The sequence below is a fragment of the Spermophilus citellus genome, assembly GCF_964194105.1.
Source record: "Spermophilus citellus genome assembly, chromosome: 2".
Taxonomy (NCBI): Eukaryota; Metazoa; Chordata; class Mammalia; order Rodentia; family Sciuridae; genus Spermophilus; species Spermophilus citellus.
In genome coordinates, this window is record NC_138183.1 from 152,831,782 (window position 1) to 152,849,895 (window position 18,114).

At 37.7% G+C, this 18,114-nt stretch overlaps 1 protein-coding gene across 3 annotated transcripts in view; it reads left to right on the top strand.

Annotated features, from left to right (window-relative positions):
- Positions 1 to 18,114, top strand: part of SIK3 (SIK family kinase 3) — a 246,893-nt gene that overhangs the window by 142,608 nt on the left and 86,171 nt on the right. The window lies entirely within an intron of this gene.

Genomic DNA, 18,114 nt, shown 5'->3' on the forward strand with positions numbered 1-18,114 from the left:
TCCCACAAGTGTGTGGGCCTCTGTTGTGTGAGAAGGCAACACGTGGAGCAGACAGTCTCACCCTAATGCATTCTTTAAACTTTAAATATAACTTGTAACTGTATTCCTTACCATGTGCTCACATTTCCCCTTGAAGATTTGTGTAATTTGGGGGTTTTGCCTTCGGTAGATGCTTTTTTCTCTTATACTTGGCTTTATCACAGCATTAAAACTAAGCAGGAGAAATTGTTACTGGCAAATTTGACTTTTTGAGGTGCTAAAATCTAGCAAAAGAATTTTCTTTGGTAACATTGGTAAATGGAACCATGTAGAGGTAAACGGTAAACTTTCAAATCTAAATTCATGAATTTTTTTTCTTTTGGCAATTAACTATAGAGAAAGATCTCTTTTTATGTATATTAGGTTTGTCTAATTACTTTTTTAGATTTATTTTTAATTTTATAAATATGAACACCAACTAATTTAAAATATATTTAAAAGCATGGAATCACTTTTAAAGTGAAACATTCTTATTAATGATAAAACAACTCTGACTGCATGGAATAGCCAATGTGTGTACCTGTGTGTGTGTTTTAAACTTTGCCCAGCAATCTAATATTTTTTTGTGTTTATAGTATTTTCAGGATAAGTGCTAGTCCTTTTTAAAGGAGGACCAGGCATTTCCTAAGTTTTCTTTAATTGGCTTCATTTATGAACTTATTTTATGCCAAAGCTAGTAGTGATAGAATGAAATTTATAATGAGAGTGTAGTGTTGGAAGGAATACTTTGTTTCAAAGAAAGTAATACATTAAAATGTTTTAAGAATAGTGTTATGTGTCAAGAAGAAACCAGCTTGAGTATCACAACTGTAAACTGTAAAGGTTAGAGGTGCAGATTTGATCATGGACTCATGATTACCTTGTGGAGACCACAGGCATTCTCCTAGAGGGTGCTGTTCTATGGAAGATCATGAACCAGAAAACTAATATATGTCAGAAACTATTTGGAAGCAGAGAAAAAGAGCAATCATGTTGCTAAGAAGTACACTATGGCCTGAAATGCCAGGCCAGGTTATGATAAGACTGATTTGATTCAGATGGCAAATGTTTGCAAGAGTACAGGGACGACTTTCATTTTCTAGGTACTATGTTTTGTTTTTTTTTTTTTTTAAATAAGTTTGTTCCATAAAAAAAACCAGATCATCTCTGAAATCTCTGAGCTTCCTGTTGACTCTTTTGTCTCTTAGAAAGACATTTATTGATGGAGAAGCAGTGATAATCTTGGAAGAAAGATTATGTTATGTTTATAACTTTCTAAGAGCTAAGCCCAGGGCATATCAGATCTACCCTTCTCTTTTGGAAAGCAGACCTTTATTTTATTTTACATCAGGAATTGAATCTAGGAGTACTTAACCACTGAGCTACATCCCCATCCCTTTTTATTTTTTATTTTGAAACAGGGTCTCACTAAGTTGCTTAGTGCCTTGCTAAATTGCTAAAGGCCAGATTTGAACTTGCAATACTCTTGCCTCAGCCTCCTGAGTCACTGGGATTGCAGATGTGCACTGCTAAGCCTGGCTTGGAAAGCAGATTTTTAAAATTTGTTCTTTTTAGATATACATAACAGTGCAGTGTGTTTTGACATATTTTACAAACATGGAGTATAACATTCTAATTAGGATCCCATTCTTGCAGTGGTACATGATGTAGAGTTACACTGGTCGTGTGTTCATATATGAACATAGGAAAGTTATGTCCTGTTCATTCTACTGTCTTTTCTATTCTTATGCCCCTTCCCTTCCCTTCATTCTCCTTTGCCTAATCCAGTGAACTTCTGTTATTCACCTCCTTCCCCTTTTTATGTGTTAGTGTCCACATATCAGAGAGAATATTCAACCTTTGTTTTTTTTTGGATTGGCTTGTTTCCTTAGCATGGTGGGCTCCAGATCCATCCTGGAAAAAGTCATAGTCATTTTTCTTTATGGCTGATTAATACTCCATTTTATATATATACATACATACATACATATATATATCTCACAATTTCTTTATCCATTTATCTGTTGAAGGGCACCTAGGTTGGTTCTATAGCTTAGCTATTGTGAATTGAGCTGCTATAAACATTGATGTGGCTGTATTTATACTATGCTGATTTTAACTCCTTTGGCTATATACCAAGAAGTGGTGTAACTGGGTCAAATGGTGGTTCCATTTCTAGTTTTTGAGGACTCTCCACACTGGGAAGGCAGGTTTTAGGTGTACAGGGCAGGGAACAGTCCTCTGGTCATAGACTCTTTGTAGAAGTGCAGCTCAAGGGAGGCCAACAGATATGTAATTTTTTTTCTTTGGTACTGGGGATTGAACCCAGGGGTGCTTTACCACTGAGCTACATCCCTTTTTATTTTGAGACAGGGTCTCACATAGTTGCTGGGGCTGACCGTGAACTTGTGATCCTCCTGCCTCAGCCTCCTGAGTCACTGGGATTACAGGTGTGTACCACCAAGCCTGGCTCAGAATATACTTTTGATAAAATTATTTTTTAAAAAGAAATACATGTTATAACACATTATTTAATGTCCATATAATTACATAGAGTAAATGTATTATTTTTATTTCTTTTTAAAAACCGTGTGTGTGTGAGAGAGAGAATTTTTTAATATTTATTTTTTAGTTTTTGGTGGACACAACATCTTTGTATGTGGTGCTGAGAATCGAACCCAGGCCGCACTCATGCCAGGTGAGCGTGCTACCGCTTGAGCCACATCCCCAGACCTGAGTAAATATATTATTGATATTATTATAAAAAATCCAGATGAGGGCTGGTACTATAGCTTAGTGGCAGAGCATTTTCCTAGCATGTGTGAGGCACTGGGTTTGATCCTTGGCACTGCATAAAAGTAAACAAATAGAATAAAGGTATGCTGTCCAAAAAAAAAAAAAAAAAATGAGGAAGAAAATGTTGTAGTACTCTTAAGAAATCATTGAGACTGCACTGCTCATTGAGATAAAACCATCTCATGAGCTCCGATTTTGTGAGCTTTGTACCTGTGTTAAACATGAGAGGAGTTTCTTTGTTAAGAATGTGGGCTTTGGGCTGGGGATGTGGCTCAAGCGGTAGCGCGCTCGCCTGGCATGCGTGCGGCCCGGGTTCGATCCTCAGCACCACATACCAACAAAGATGTTGTGTCCGCCGAGAACTAAAAAAAATAAATAAATATTAAAAAAATTCTCTCTCTCTCTCCTCTCTCACTCTCTCTTTAAAAAAAAAAAAGATTATACAATTAAAAAAAAAGAATGTGGGCTTTGGAGGTAATTATACTTAGGTTTGAATCAGATCTCTGCCACTTACTTGCTCTTTTACCTGGGCAAATTACCAGTGATTCTGGTCCTTGACCTCAAGGTCTATAAAAGGTTAGGTCTACAATATTTACTTTATTGTTGTATAGATGGAATGAGACAGCACGCATAGAGCCCTAGCACATGCTTCCTTTTACCTTTATGTTAAAGAACAAACAGGAGATCAGTCTCTGGCATGATGTGGAAGGAACTTTGCTGATCCACTGCCAGTGAAACTGTTGAAAACTATGAAAACCAGGCATTTTAAAGTCTATAAAACTGGACCTAAAGACAAACAGCCAATGAAGAAACACTCAAGAACATTAGAATATTTGGTAAGAAATTAGATAATCTGTGGTGTTTGAACCAATACTTCTCTCTTCTTTCCACTTGAGGGCTCAATGAGATGGGAGGTAGACTCTGGTTCAGGCTTATGCAGCCATGTCTCCTCTCTACCAGCACCTACACAGGTGGCTTTCTTCCCAGAAGGAGCAGGACACTGTTGTTTGTCATCCTTTACCCAGTGACCTTTTTGCTGAGGATAAGTCCTGGGGGACTGCATTTGAGAGTTGGGGGACTACTTGTGGAATTTGATTGTAGCATCCTGAGAATATTGGGACACTGATTCCTCTTGCCTAGGGTCATGAGACTATGGTTTCATGCCAGGAGAAGCAAACTAAGAGGAACGCAGGCTGCTGTCCCTTTCTCTTTCTCCTGTGTTCTCCTGAGACTCCTAGATTGAGTGTCCTCAGCAAGAAGTTTGCTGGTATCCCTACTCCCAGTTCTAGAGGCCTGTCTCAAATATTTTACCTGGGGAGAAAAACAGACTATAAAACAGTACCTAATTTCTTCCCTAAGGAACTGACTTCATTTGCAAGGGAGAGTAAAGAAGTTCAAGGTAGTCTGTACTCTCAGAAACAGTGGAAGTTATTGTAAAAGACACTTGAGAGGACATTTAGGACACAGTTCAAAAACTGTCAACTTGCTATTTTGCAGAAGACTGGGCAATAAGACAACTGGAAAGTGTTTTCCTAGAGGCAGAACAGAAAGTAAAAAACACTGCTCTTAAATACTGTTCCTTCTAAAGTTCCATTATTCAATAGTATTGTTCTTAGTCCCATTTCTGCCCGAGGGCATTGTTTAACAATAGATCAATCAATTAGCAATTAGTGCAGTTTAAAAGCTGGGTTTAGTCTTTAAAAGAAGCAAAGAGAGTTCTACCCAAAACACTGTGCTCCCAGAGTAACTGCAGGCATAGCAAAGCTTTCTCTCCCAAAGGAATAATTAATACCTGAAGCTAAATAAACATTGTATATGTGGAGGAATGAGCTTCATGGATAAAAACCAACTAGTCACAAAATAAGTGAATGAGCAAATAACAATGTTAAGCCCCTGAAAATATTGAGAAGTGTACCACTACCCAGAGGTGCTCTAATATATTATCTAAAATGCATAGTTTCCAATTCAAATAAGGTAAACAAACAAACAGGAAAATCTAAACCATATAGTTGACAAAAAGTGGGCTACTAAAACTGCCTGTTAGAGTGAGACTAGATGTCAGATTTATTGAGGGGAAAAGAAGCAAAGAAAGAAAGAAGGAAGAAATGAAGGAAGGGAGGGAGGGAGGGAGGGAACCTTTAAGAGACGTTATAAATGTGTTCACAGAAATAAAGGAACTTATAATTTCTTGCTTCAAATAGAGAATACCAGTATAAAGAAATTATGAAGAAAGAACCAAATTAAAATTATGGAGTTGAGGGGCTGGGGTTTTGGCTCAATGGCAGAGCATTTGCCTAGCATGTATGAGGCACTGGGTTTGATCCTCAGCACCACATAAATATAAATAAAGTATAGGTGTGTCAACAACTAAAAATATTTTAAAAAATATTATGGAGTTGAGAAGTAAAATAAAATAAAAAATTCACTAAAGAGACTCAATCATAGATTTGAAGTGACGGAAGAAAGAAAAAGCAGACTTGAAGATAGATTGATATAGATTTTGCAGACTGAAAAATAGAGATTTAAAACAATGAAGAACAAAAACCAGAACTGCAGAGAAATGTGGTATGTAAGTCAGCTCTGTATCACTGTGATAAACACCTGAGAAAGACAGAGGAGGAAAGGATTATTTTGGCTCATAGTTTCAGAGATTTCAGTGCATGGTAAGTCAGCTTCATTGCTTTGGGCCTGAGGTGAGGCAGAATTTCATGGAGGAATTGTGTGGTGGAGGAAAGCTGTTCAGCTCATGGCATCCAGGAGGGAGAGAGTGAAAGAGAAAGGGCTAGAGTGAAGATAAACCCTTTTAGGGTGGGTTCTGGTGACTGCTTCTTCCTCCATCTGGTTCCTATCTCTCAGCAGTCCATTCAGCCTCATTAGATTAACCCATTGATGAGGTCAGAATCCTTGTGATCCAATCACTTCCCACAATACCAGAACGAGGGACAAGAGAAAGGAGGAAGAAGAAAAATGTGTGAGGAAATAATAGCTCTAAATTTCACAAATTTTTTTGAAAAACTATAACCTGTATGTCCAGGAAGTTCAATGAAATTCAAGTAGATGGGCTGGGGATGTGGCTCAAGCGGTAGCGCGCTCGCCTGGCATGCGTGTGGCCTGGGTTCGATCCTCAGCATCACATACCAACAAAGATGTTGTGTCTGCCGAGAACTAAAAAATAATAAATATTTAAAAATTCTCTCTCTCTCTCTCTCTCTCCCTCTCTCTCCTCTTTCACTCTCTCTTAAAAAAAAAAGAAATTCAAGTAGAGGTAAAGAGAAAATATGAAAAGCATCAAGGGAAAAATGATGCATCACTTAAAGGAAACCCCAGTTAAAAGTAGCAGCTGATTTTTCAGCTATGACAATGGAGATCAGAAGGCAATGGGATAACATTCAAGGTGCTCAAAGAAAACAAATCTGTTAACCAAACTGTCTTTCAAAAGGGAAGATAAAATAAAGATTTTTCCCTAGAAACCAAAATCTGAGAATTTTTTGCTGCCAGAGCCACTTTACAATTATAAGAAACACTATAGAAAGTTCTTCAGTCTGAAAGCCCGTGACTCAGCTGGTAATCTGAAGCTACCCACAAGATTAAAAAACAAATGAAAAAAAAAAATAAAAAACCCAACCAACCCCAAATAAAAACCTAACACCAGTGGAGGTAATTTTGTAATTATAAAAGGAGAAATGCATATTTTTTTTCTCCTTTATTCTCTTAACTTGTTTAAAAAGCAGTTGTATGAAATTGTTAGGCCTTTAATGTAATGTATTTGTAGCATACCTTCACATAATATCACAAAGGCGGTATATAGGAAAAATACTGCATTGGCCTAAGCAAATCCCTGTAGTTGCTTTAGTAATAAATATATCAATATTGTTTGGTTTATAATATTAATAGATGTAATGTGTATGAAATACTACTGCAGGGCTGGGGTTGTGGCTCAGCAGTAGAGTGCTCGCCTTACACGCATGAGGCCCTGGGTTCGATCCTCAGCACCACATAAAAATAAAAAAGTGACATAAAGGTATTGGGTCCAACTACAACTAAAAAATAAATATTAAAAAAAAAAGAAATACTACTGTAAATGGAGGAAGAGACTAGAAATACAAAGGAGGGACATTTCTGTGCTGAGAGCCACAGCCATAGTCGGAATGAAGCATGGCATTTTTGCCAGAATGGAGTGGTTGAGAGGTGATGCCAGCGAGCCATTGAGATGATGATGGTTATGTTAAGCTGTGTATTCAATTATATATTAGACCCCTGCTGTCCGCCTCGGGCGCCCGCTACTTTGGAGTTCTCACGTTACTTTGGAGTTCTGTGGGGATTCCTGGAGAGTTCGCGTGGGTTGCTGAGGTGCCAGAGGAGGGATTTTCGGTTGGCGGTTCCTGGAAGGGCTGCGTGGGTGGTGTTCAAGGGAGTTTGGACAATAAAGGAGTTCCTATTTTGCACCTAGAAGTGCCTCATGGCGGCTCGGTTATTTTGTGCCCAGCATTTGGTGGCCCATGCGGGGAACACCTGAGGGTAAGTGATAAGGTAAACTGCTCGCTCCTGAGGGCAGTGGGAGAGGATGGGTAACCATTTAAAGATTCTTCTTTCGTTTTGTTTCGCTTTTGTTTTAAGTTGCCAGTCCCTGGAGATGGGTGGAAAGAAAAACTGCTCACATATGAGGAAAAACTATTTGCGTCTGAGGAACAGATAGGGAGAAAGGACGGATGGACATTTCAGGAGGATAGAAAGGCTGATATAATGAATTTTTGTTCCATTTTTGTTTCATTTTGTCTCGGTTTTGTTTTGCATTATCTTAGTGAGGGGTATCTTTGTCACGGAAATATGGAATTAAAAATTAATAAGAACCAAACCAAAAGGGTGTTAAGTAAAGTGCTAGAGGAAGGAGGCATCTCAGTAAAATCAAGAACAGTTAGGGCATATGTTAAGACGATACAAAGGTGTAGCCCATGGTTCATTAAAGAGGGGTTGTTAAATATATCACAATGGAACCATCATGGTGAAGATTTTAAAAAGATACAAAAGGAAAGGCCAGGAACTCTGCCAGTTGGCACATTACCATTATGGACATTGGTACATTCTTGTTTGCTTAGTCTAGGAGAAGACATTTTAAATGAAGTAAAAGAGGAAGTCTCTCGAGTTAGTCAGGGAAAAAAAGTTTAGAGAAGGAGGGGCTATCCAGATAGAAGTTACAACGGGCGGTTGCTACTAACACCTTTCTATCACCAGAGGGCGTAAGTGTCCAACCAACAGCTCCACCTATGGAGACAACATATGCTGAGTGGCCCTCAACCCCCGAAGTTGATAGATGGGATCCTGAGACAGGACCTCAAAGATTAGCATGCCCTGTATTTGAGGTGGCAGGAGGGCAGTGAAATCACCATGTTTTAGATTTCAAAACAGTGAAGCAGCTAAAAGAGGCTGTAACAACCTATGGCCCTCAAGCACCCTTCACTGTAAGCTTGGTCAAATCCATTACCAACTTAAACATGACACCAGCAGATTGGATTAGTATGTGTAAAGCTGTGCTAAATGGAGGACAATACCTGTTATGGAAGGTTGCCAATGACGAATTTTGCACGGAGATAGCTAGGCGAAATGCAGCAGCTGGTTATCCTCAGAGAAATCTAGATATGTTGTTAGGAAAAGGACCTTATGAGGGTCAGCTGCAACAAATTGCATATGATCCTGCTATATAATCACAAATTGCTGCAGGTGCAGTTAGGGCATGGAAGACTTTACAAGGACATGGAGATTTACAAGATCAATTATCTAAGGTAATACAAGGAGCTAATGAACCTTACGCTGAATTTGTAGATAGGCTTATTCAAACAGCTACCAGAGTTTTTGGGGATACAGAGCAAGCAATGCCATTAATTAAACAGCTAGCCTTTGAACAAGGAAATCGTTGGTGCAAGGAGGCCATTAGACAATGGAAACATGAAGATTTAAACACATATATTAAATTATGTAGAGACATTAATGAACAAGGGCAAGTCTTGGCAGCTGCAGTACAACAGGCTTTAGATGCCAGGCCAAAAACATGCTACAATTGTGAACAAATAGGACATTTTAAAAGGAGTTGCCCCATAGGAGGAGGGTTTAACAAAGGTAGGTATCAAAGGGGTAGAATACCGGGTATTTGCCCACGATGCCATAGAGGGAGACATTGGGCTAATGAATTCCGTTCTCAAACCATTATAGAGGGTACTCCATTATCAAAAAATAGTCAAGGACCAGGTGTTTACCCACGATATTGTGGAGAAAAGCATCGGGCTCCATCGCCAAAAAACGGACAGCAGGGGTCTAATATACAATTGAATACACAGCTTAACATAACCATCATCATCTCAATGGCTCACTGGCATCACCTCTCAACCACTCCGTTCTGGCAAAAATGCCATGCATCATTTTGACTCAGCTGTGGCTCTCAGCATTTCTGTGTATCACGGGGATTAAGCTTGTGTAAAGTGGAAGCCCATTCAGGGAATAATGTAAGACTAATATTTTGGTAATACTAGCCCTGATTAAATAAAAACAACAACAACAATAAAATAACAAGGGAAACAGTTTGAATAGGAAGCAGAGTTATTGAAAGAGAATTTTCCACGGGTATCTCACATTTCTTAATGTCTTGTAACAGGGCACTGAGTCCTTTGCTATAGATTCTATTTTTAAGGATGTTTGTATAGTCTTGAAAAACAGACCTCCTTCAGAGCATATAAATACGCCTGTTTATTACCATTGGAAAAGATTTGAGTTCCTCTCCTATAATGTATTCAACTTTGTGTGTGGGTGTTACCTAGCTCACCTTGCATTGCCCTGTGGGAATTAGGGCTTGCAGAACTGAAGCAAATATGTTGATGTTTGTGTGGCTTGCTGTGCCTTAAGTATAACAACTTAAGGGCTGTTATACTTAAGAGGGGTCTTCATATCTTCTGCCAGTATCCATGCAACTGTGGCAGGTTAAGTTGTTTGCTTGCATGTAGAGTAAAACCTCTAATCCTCTTAGTGCAAGGAGACATTTTATTTTGATTTGTTTATATAGGAGACTTGATTATAGGTTAAGATTGAAGATACAGGGGTGAAGAAGAAGAAGTATTATTAAAAAAACAAGCAGTAAGACCCATGAGGAATAGGAGGTGATTGAGCTATGAGCTAGTTTCAAGGAAATGACCTTGTACTAGAAGAAAATAAAGAATGCATGTGGTTGTAGTCAGGTAGAAGAATTGAGGCAAGGTACTTTATACCTTTTGTTTTTGGAGTAGGAGGCTAGGGTTAAGGGTTAGAGGGCAGGGACATGGATAAGAGTAGAGATTGTGAAATTAGCTGCTAGGAGACATGAAGAAAGAAGTGATCAAGAATAAAAGTACTGGGCTGGGGTTGTGGCTCAGTGGTAGAGCACTTGCCTAGCATGTGTGATGAACTAGGTTCAAGCCTTAGTACTACATGTGTTAGTCAGCTTTTTCACTGCTGTGACTAAAGGACTGGACCAGAACAATTGTAGAGGAGAAAAAGTTTATTTGAGGGGTTATAGTTTCAGAGGCCTTAGTCCATAGAAGGCCAGTTCCATTCCTTAGTGCTCCAGGTGAGGCAGGACATCATGGCAGAGGGAAGCAGCTCACATGTTGATTAAAAAGGGGAAGGAGGGAGGGAGGGAGGGAGGGAGGGAGAGAGAGAGAGAGAGAGAGAGAGAGAGACAGACTGACTCCAATTGCTAGGTAAAATATATACCCAAAGTCACACCCCAATTCCCACCTCCTTCAGACACACCCTACCATTTCAGTTAATCCCTATCAAGGGATTAAATCACTGATTGGATTAAGACTCTTACAACCCAATCATTTCTCCTCTGAACCTTCTTGCACTGTTTCACATGTGAGCTTTTTAAGTTACCTCACATCCAAACCATAACACCACATAAAAGTTAATTAATTAATTAATTAATAAAATAGAGGTGTTCTATCCACCCACAGCTTAAAATAAATAAATAAATGAAAGTACCCATGTTTATACCTACACAGTTCACAGTAACCAAGTATGGAACTGGCCTGGGTGTCTTTCAGTGGATGAATGGATAAAGAGAATGTGGTATAAATACACCATGGAGTTTTGTTCATCCATAAAGAAGAAAGAAATTAACGTTATTTGCAGGAAAATGGATGGCACTTAGAGTTATGTTTAGTGAAATCAGCTGAACTTTGAAATTCTGTCAAGGATTATATGTTTTTTCTCATGAAAAAGTTAGGAAAATGAAGGAAAAAAGGTGTGGGGGTGTGTTTCATGGAAACAGAAGGCAGACTAGTAGAATAGAGGAAGGGGATTGAGGAGGGGAGGAACAAGGTAGGTACTGAGGAAAGAAATTGACAAAATCATATTGTTTGTATGTGCAGATATGTAACAGTGAATCCCATTACTTTGCATAACCATAAGGCACCAATAAAAAAAACCTGGAAAAAATCAGCTCAAAGAGATAGGAAACCCTGAGCTTGTAATTCCATTATATAGGATTGCATGATTCCCCAGCAGTGCTCAACTACCTGAGTGTAAATGTGATAAGACAGATAATTGGACTGATCCAGTGTTTGGGGTTTATAAGACATGTGCAATAGAAGAAGAGACAGAATGTTGAGGCCACAAGTAATAATGTAATTAATGTTTTGGCTATTGAGTTTAGGTTTAACTAAGGCAAGGGATACAAATATGACAGGGATGAATGATCTTAGATTAGAATTTAAAAAGCTACAGGTCTAGATGAAGTTGAAAAGCAATTGTATTGAGCACTCAAGAGAGTCATGGATAATAGTCTCAAACTATGCTGTGCAATATAGTAGGCACTGGCCATTCTTGCTATTGCATGTTTGAAATATAGCTAGTACAACTGATGAACTGAATTTTAAATTTAATTTACATTTAAGTTTAAAAAGTAAGGCATGTGAAAGAGTTTTAGGTCAGCTGTAAGAGTTAGCCAGCCACAAAGTTAGAGAGCACAGTCTTCAAGGTCATTCTCACTCTGGCACCGCCTGTAAGTTCAGAAATTCCCAAAACCACCCTCAGATTTTATAAATTGATAGAAGGACTCACAGAAAGTATCTGAAAGCTATGTACTCATAGTTATAGTTTACTACAGATAAAATATACGGATTAAAAATCAATCAAGGGAAGAAGTGCAGGGGCCAGAAGAAGCACCAGATGGAGAGATTTCATTGTCCTTTCCCTTTGGAGGCAGGATGTGTCATTTTTCTGGTATTGATGCATGACAATGTGCAAAATGTTGCCTCAGGGAAGAGTTCATGTGCAGCCTTTTAATTTTACATAAGCCTGATTAATTGATTGCTCAAATGATGGATCCCTGTGTCCAGATCAACTGATGTTGATCACCCAAAGCCTCCACACCAAGTCACAATTTGGGTCTTTCTAGGATAGCCAGCCTCTACCCTAAGAAAGGAGAGATGTATGGGCATGGCATTTCCAACCCTCAACTGTAGACTCTCTGGCATTACTGAAGACCCCCAAGCAAACAGATGTTCCTAACCGGCATAACATTTCAACAGCTTAAAGCTTACCTCCCAGAAGCCAAGAGAAGATCAAACCTTCACTTTGGGCAAGGCCATATTCTTTACTATACAATGTAAAATCCTTCTCTATTCAAAAATTGTATTTCACTCTGGCTGTAGACAATTTATCATCTGAGTTATAATATGCCTTAAGTGTAAAATGCACATTGAATTTTGAAGATAGTATTATTAAAAAAAAAAGCTGGTAATTTTGCAGGCTGAGGGACAGCTGATCCACCTAGGCTTCCCTCTGATCCAGCTGAGCCTGAGGCTGATAAAGAAAATGTAGACTCATCACTTCTCAAAATCTGATACAGTAAGACCTTTGCCTTTTAGTCCTTGTTAAAAGACAGTCCTGGCTGAGTGCAGTGGTTCCCCTAGCCTATAATCCCAGTGGCTCAGGAAGCTGAGGCAGGAGGATCATGAGTTCCAAGCCAGCCTCAGCAAAAGCAAGGCACTAAGCAACTCAGTGAGACCCTATCTTTAAATAAAATACAAAATAGGGCTGGGGATGTGGCTCAGTGGTCAAGTGCCCCTGAGTTCAATCCCTGGTACACCCCTCTATCCCCCCCCCCCCAAAAAAAAAGGGCAGTTCTAAAGTGACTTTTGACCTTAGAAACTAATTTAGAAGAAATGCATTTGACTTAAAATTTTTTTAAAAAACCTAAATACACTAAGTGCAGCAGGGTGTTGGGGGTGGGGTTGTGAGGGGTGACCCAGTCCAGTAAGCACTAGTTTAAATCTTAAGTCTGCATGAAAAGTTACATTGTAAAATAAATGAAAATGTCTTAAAACTTACTTGCTTTTCAGACAAAAAGGCAACATATACCGTTTGAAGTGATTTTTTTGATGTATTGGGTTAAATAAGTTATTCAAATTAATTTCAAAATGACTGATTCTTTTTTACTTTTTAATGTGATTACTAAAAATATTAAATTATATGAATGTATTTCTACTTGACAGTGCTGATCTAAAAGGTTATGACAAGAGAAGTATATTGCAGATCGAGCATCTCTAATACAAAAATCTGAGCTCTGAAATCAAACTTTTTGAGTGCCAGGAAGATAGTTAAAAAGATTCAGATTTTAGATTATGTATGATAACTAGTAAAGTTTACACAAATACTCCAAAATCTGAATAAGTGAAATTGGGAATAATTCTAGTTCCACACATTTTGGATAAGGGATTCAATCTATACGAGATTTTAGAATTTCAAAGGCAGAATAATGTAAAGCAAAGACTAGTCCAAGATATGACCATAGGGAATTGCTGGACTTTAATGGGATTTTTACTGGGGAGAAACAAAGTTTAATCTAAGTTGTCAAATGTGTTATCCTTGTGATGTTAACATTTCCTAGGTTACTGGCAGAATCCTGGTGGAACAGTAATCTATCAACTGGGTTTCAGTATCTTTGATAAATGTGGAGGCAAGAGAGGCAGAAAGGGGTGAATCAATTGCTTAAGCACGAACCATAGTAGTGTGAAGTTAGTGGGAACTTAAAAAGAGCTTCTTACTTTACTTCCTAATGGCTCATGGAATATTGTCTTTTTACTTCAAGAAACCTATAAAGGAATCCTTAGTTTAAGAGGAATTATTTGGAAAGGTGACTATAAATGTGTCAGGACATGAATATGAAAGTCCTGCTTCCCTTCTTTGACCTATTAAACTCCCACTTCATTTTCAGGACCCATCTCAACTATGATTTCCTCTGTAAGCTCCGCTCTGATTTTGCCACATAGACAGTTCCCTTTTTCTTCTTTACTTTGAACCTATTTCCCCTATAGCATTTTTGTAGATATTTTTTGTTGTTGTCTGTTTTTCACATTTCTAAGTTTGTTGTTTACTGATATTAAGGTAATTTAGTTTGATTTATCATTTTTCCTCTGGTGGTTTTTTTTTTTTTTTTACCAAATCCTTAGAACTCCTAAATTCTAAATTTTGGAACGTTCCTGGGTTCAGTGCTGCTTTACGTCTTTCATTACCCACGCACACCTATTCCCCAGTTGATTTTACATAACTTAGTCAGCTGTTGACTTCAGAAATTTTAATTTCTAGTCTTACAGCTCCACTAAACTCTAGATTATGTCTCCAGCTCTTTATGTGACATCTCCGGTTGGATGTCTAATAGACATTTCAATTATTTTCCCTGATACTGGGGATTGAACTCAGGGGTGCTCTACCACTGAGCTACATTCACAGCCCTTTTTTATTTTGAGCCAGGGTCTTGCTAAATTGCTCAGGCTGGCCTTGAACTTGTGATCCTTCTGTCTCTGCCTCCCATGTGGCTGGGGTCACAGTGTGCTCTACTGTGCCCAGTTGACATTCAGTGTTAATATATACAAACTCAACTTTTCATTTGCATATAGCCAATGTCTTTTTTTCATCAGACCTCCTTATCTCAATAATGGTAAATCTCTGGGCTGGAGTTATGGCCCAGTGGTAGAGCACTTGCCTGGCATGTGCAAGGCCCTGGGTTCGATCCTCAGCACCACATAAAAATAAATAAATAAAATAAAGTTATAAAAAATTAATGGTAAATCCCTTCATCAAGTTTCTCACACCAAAAACCTCTGTAGAATTATGCTTGATTTCCTCACCCATACCTTAATCAGATCCATCACCAAATCTTGGTGACTCTTCCTTCAGATATGCCGAATTTAATCACTGTTCATCACCTGTATCACTACCCGTCTGGTTTAAGCCATAATCGGTTCTTGGTAGAATTACTGCAATAGCCTTTAACCAGTCTCTGAATTTGCCCACATCCCCTGTTACAGCTGAAGTGATTCTTTTATTTGTTTGTTTGTTTAGTTTTAGATGGACACAGTATCTTTAGTTTTTATTTTTATGTGGTGCTGAGGATTGAACCCAGGGCCTCATGCATGCTCTGGGAGCACTGTACCACTGAGCCACAACCCTAGCCCCATGGGGTGATTCTTTTAAAACACAAGTGTGATCTCATCACTCAGTTACCTCTTTTGGCTTTCACATCTCTTTGGAATAAATCTGTAGTTTTGACCTGAAAACTGGTCTCTAGCACCATTCTGAGTGCAGCTGCTAGCATTCTCCTTACATTCTCTTCTCTTTCTTGTTCTTGTTGAATGTATCTTCACTTTAAGGCCTTCATATGTTCTGTTCCTTCTTCCTGAAATACTCTTTTTCCAGGTAACTACTGTCTCTCCCATTTCTCTGAAGTCTTTTATCTGGTGTTACATCATTAGAGAGGACTTTGCTAACCCTATTATCCAAATTTCATTGTTCTTACTGGCCCACTACTCTCCATCCCCTTTCTTCCTTTATTTTTCTTCTTGTTTCTTATTACCAATTGACATTCATTCGTTTACTGTCTCCCTTCACTAAAATACAAGCATCATTAGGGTAAGAATTTTGTTATTTTTGATCCTGCCAATCTTAGAAGAGTACCCATAGAGAATACAGGTCTGATGTTTATGGATCAGTGAATGAAAGACTAAGTGAATGAAAGAATGTCAGTAGATTGTAGATTATAGCATTAATATTTTATTCATCTGTTCTTCATTATTTAAATCCAAGTCAAGCTTGGAATTTTCATGTTTTTCTATAGTGTATTTTTGTTGAATGAGCCTTTGATCTGGAGGTGGAAATACCTTTTTTTACTGGTTAACTGTGCAGAGAAAGACAAATTCCAGATTATGAATTCTAAGCAGTGTAAATGATTGTTGAATGAGCATTTATTATTATTCATTCAGTTGATTTATTGAGATGATTGTTGCATACTATTTAGCACTATATTGTAAAGGGGCAGTCGTGGCAGTGTGGTCCTGTTTTAATATTACAAACCGAATTGTAATACTGGATACTGGTTGGTTTTGTAAACCACTAAACTCATAAGTTAAAACATCCACAATATGATTTCTTTAGATATATATCCCAAACTTCCTATTTGAGACCATGAACTCATAAATCCAGCACTTTATCAAGTAGAGTTTCCTGAATACCAGGCAGAACTCATGGTCATTTTGATTTAAAATTACAACTTGAAAGGAACTGTTGAAATGTGTATAATTTATTATGAACATTCTCAGTGCCTTAAAATAACATTTCCTAGTAGTGCCAACACTAGTGGAACCTAGAACTTCTCACTAAACTATTTGTTTATGCCATGGGGCACAAAGACTGACTATAGGGCAGGGAATGAGAAAGACAGAAGCACATAATCGTTGTGTACCAGATACTGAATTAAGTGTTGCATTAAGTAATTTTATCTTGTTACGTCCTAGATATCCACAAACTCTTAACATATTTATTTGGACACACTGGTTATATGCTGGTTTGTTGTAGTTTAAAAAAAAAAACATGTTTTTATTTAATTCTGACTATTTTTTTATATTCCCAACAAAACTATTACTTTTCCATGTAAGTATTCCCTGTGACTATATAAACTAGCTACTTGCTAACAGAAAAAAACATATCATTGAACTTTATCTTGCCACTCTGAATCAAAACAATTCTACTTTATTCCCCAATTAATTTCCTGTTTTTTATTTTATTTTCTTAATATCAGGCACAGCTAACATTTATATCTGTATCCTAAGATGTATGAGAAAGCCACCTATGCTTTGACCTCACTTTATTGCAGAATATTCATACATAGTTGTCTGATCATATTGTATTTTCTACCATGATGTAAAAATAAATGCCACAACAAGTGAGCCACATATTTTTGCTGTATAGAGTATAAGTCCCAGAGGCATATTTTTGCTTGGCTTCTATATTCATACTTTTCCTGAGAGTTCTCTGAACTATTTTTTAAACTCTTTTTTGGAAAATGTAGTTTCTTGACAAATTGAAACTAATAGAGAAATGAAAAGATTTTAAATTATCTACTTTAGAATTATTTGACTTAAAAGAGATTTGTATGCCATATTTGCAGTGCATTGTATTTTACATTTTTTACAATTTATAACAACCTCCTCCTTCTCTAGCCAGCATACACTTTTTTCTGTGCCACTTATTTGTTTAAGACAGTGGGTTGTGCCTGGCATGGGGGCACATGCCATAATCCCAGCAGCTTGGGGATTGAGGCAAGAAGATCACAGGTTCAAAGCCAACCCCAGCAACTTAACAAGACTAAAGCAACCTAGACTGTAAGAACAAGGTCTCAAAATAAAAAATAAGGGCTCAGGATATGGCTCAATGATTAAGTGCCCCTGGGTTTAATCCCTGGTGCTGAAAAAGAAAAAGAAAGAAACTGGGTTGTGTTAAACATTTTTTTATGTTCTGGATTTGAATGACACTATCTTTATGGATTTGAATGATACTATTTTTATGGTGTGACGCAATATATTCACCGTGTTCATATTCCTTGTAAAATGGTAGTTATATTTAGGAATTTGGTTTAACACAGGTTTAATTTTTTTGTGTGTTGGGGGAAGAAAGACTTCATAGCTTTCATATTGCATCATTTCAGGTGTTGTATAATGTGTGTTTTTTCTCACTTTCAGTAATACTTAGAATAATCTGTAGGTTTAGGTATTGTTCATGTAATCCACTTATATTTTCCAGTTACCTTTTGACTGAATGTTTTAGCTGTCCTTATTATTTAGTTGCCTAGATACATCTTCATTAGATGTGTAAAATGGTGCTTGGTTCTCTCATTCATTTTACATTTATTTTCCATAATTCTTATATAAAGAAATTTACCTTGTAAACTGTTTAGAATCTATAGTAAAGGTCATGCAAATGCTTGATTCTTTTATG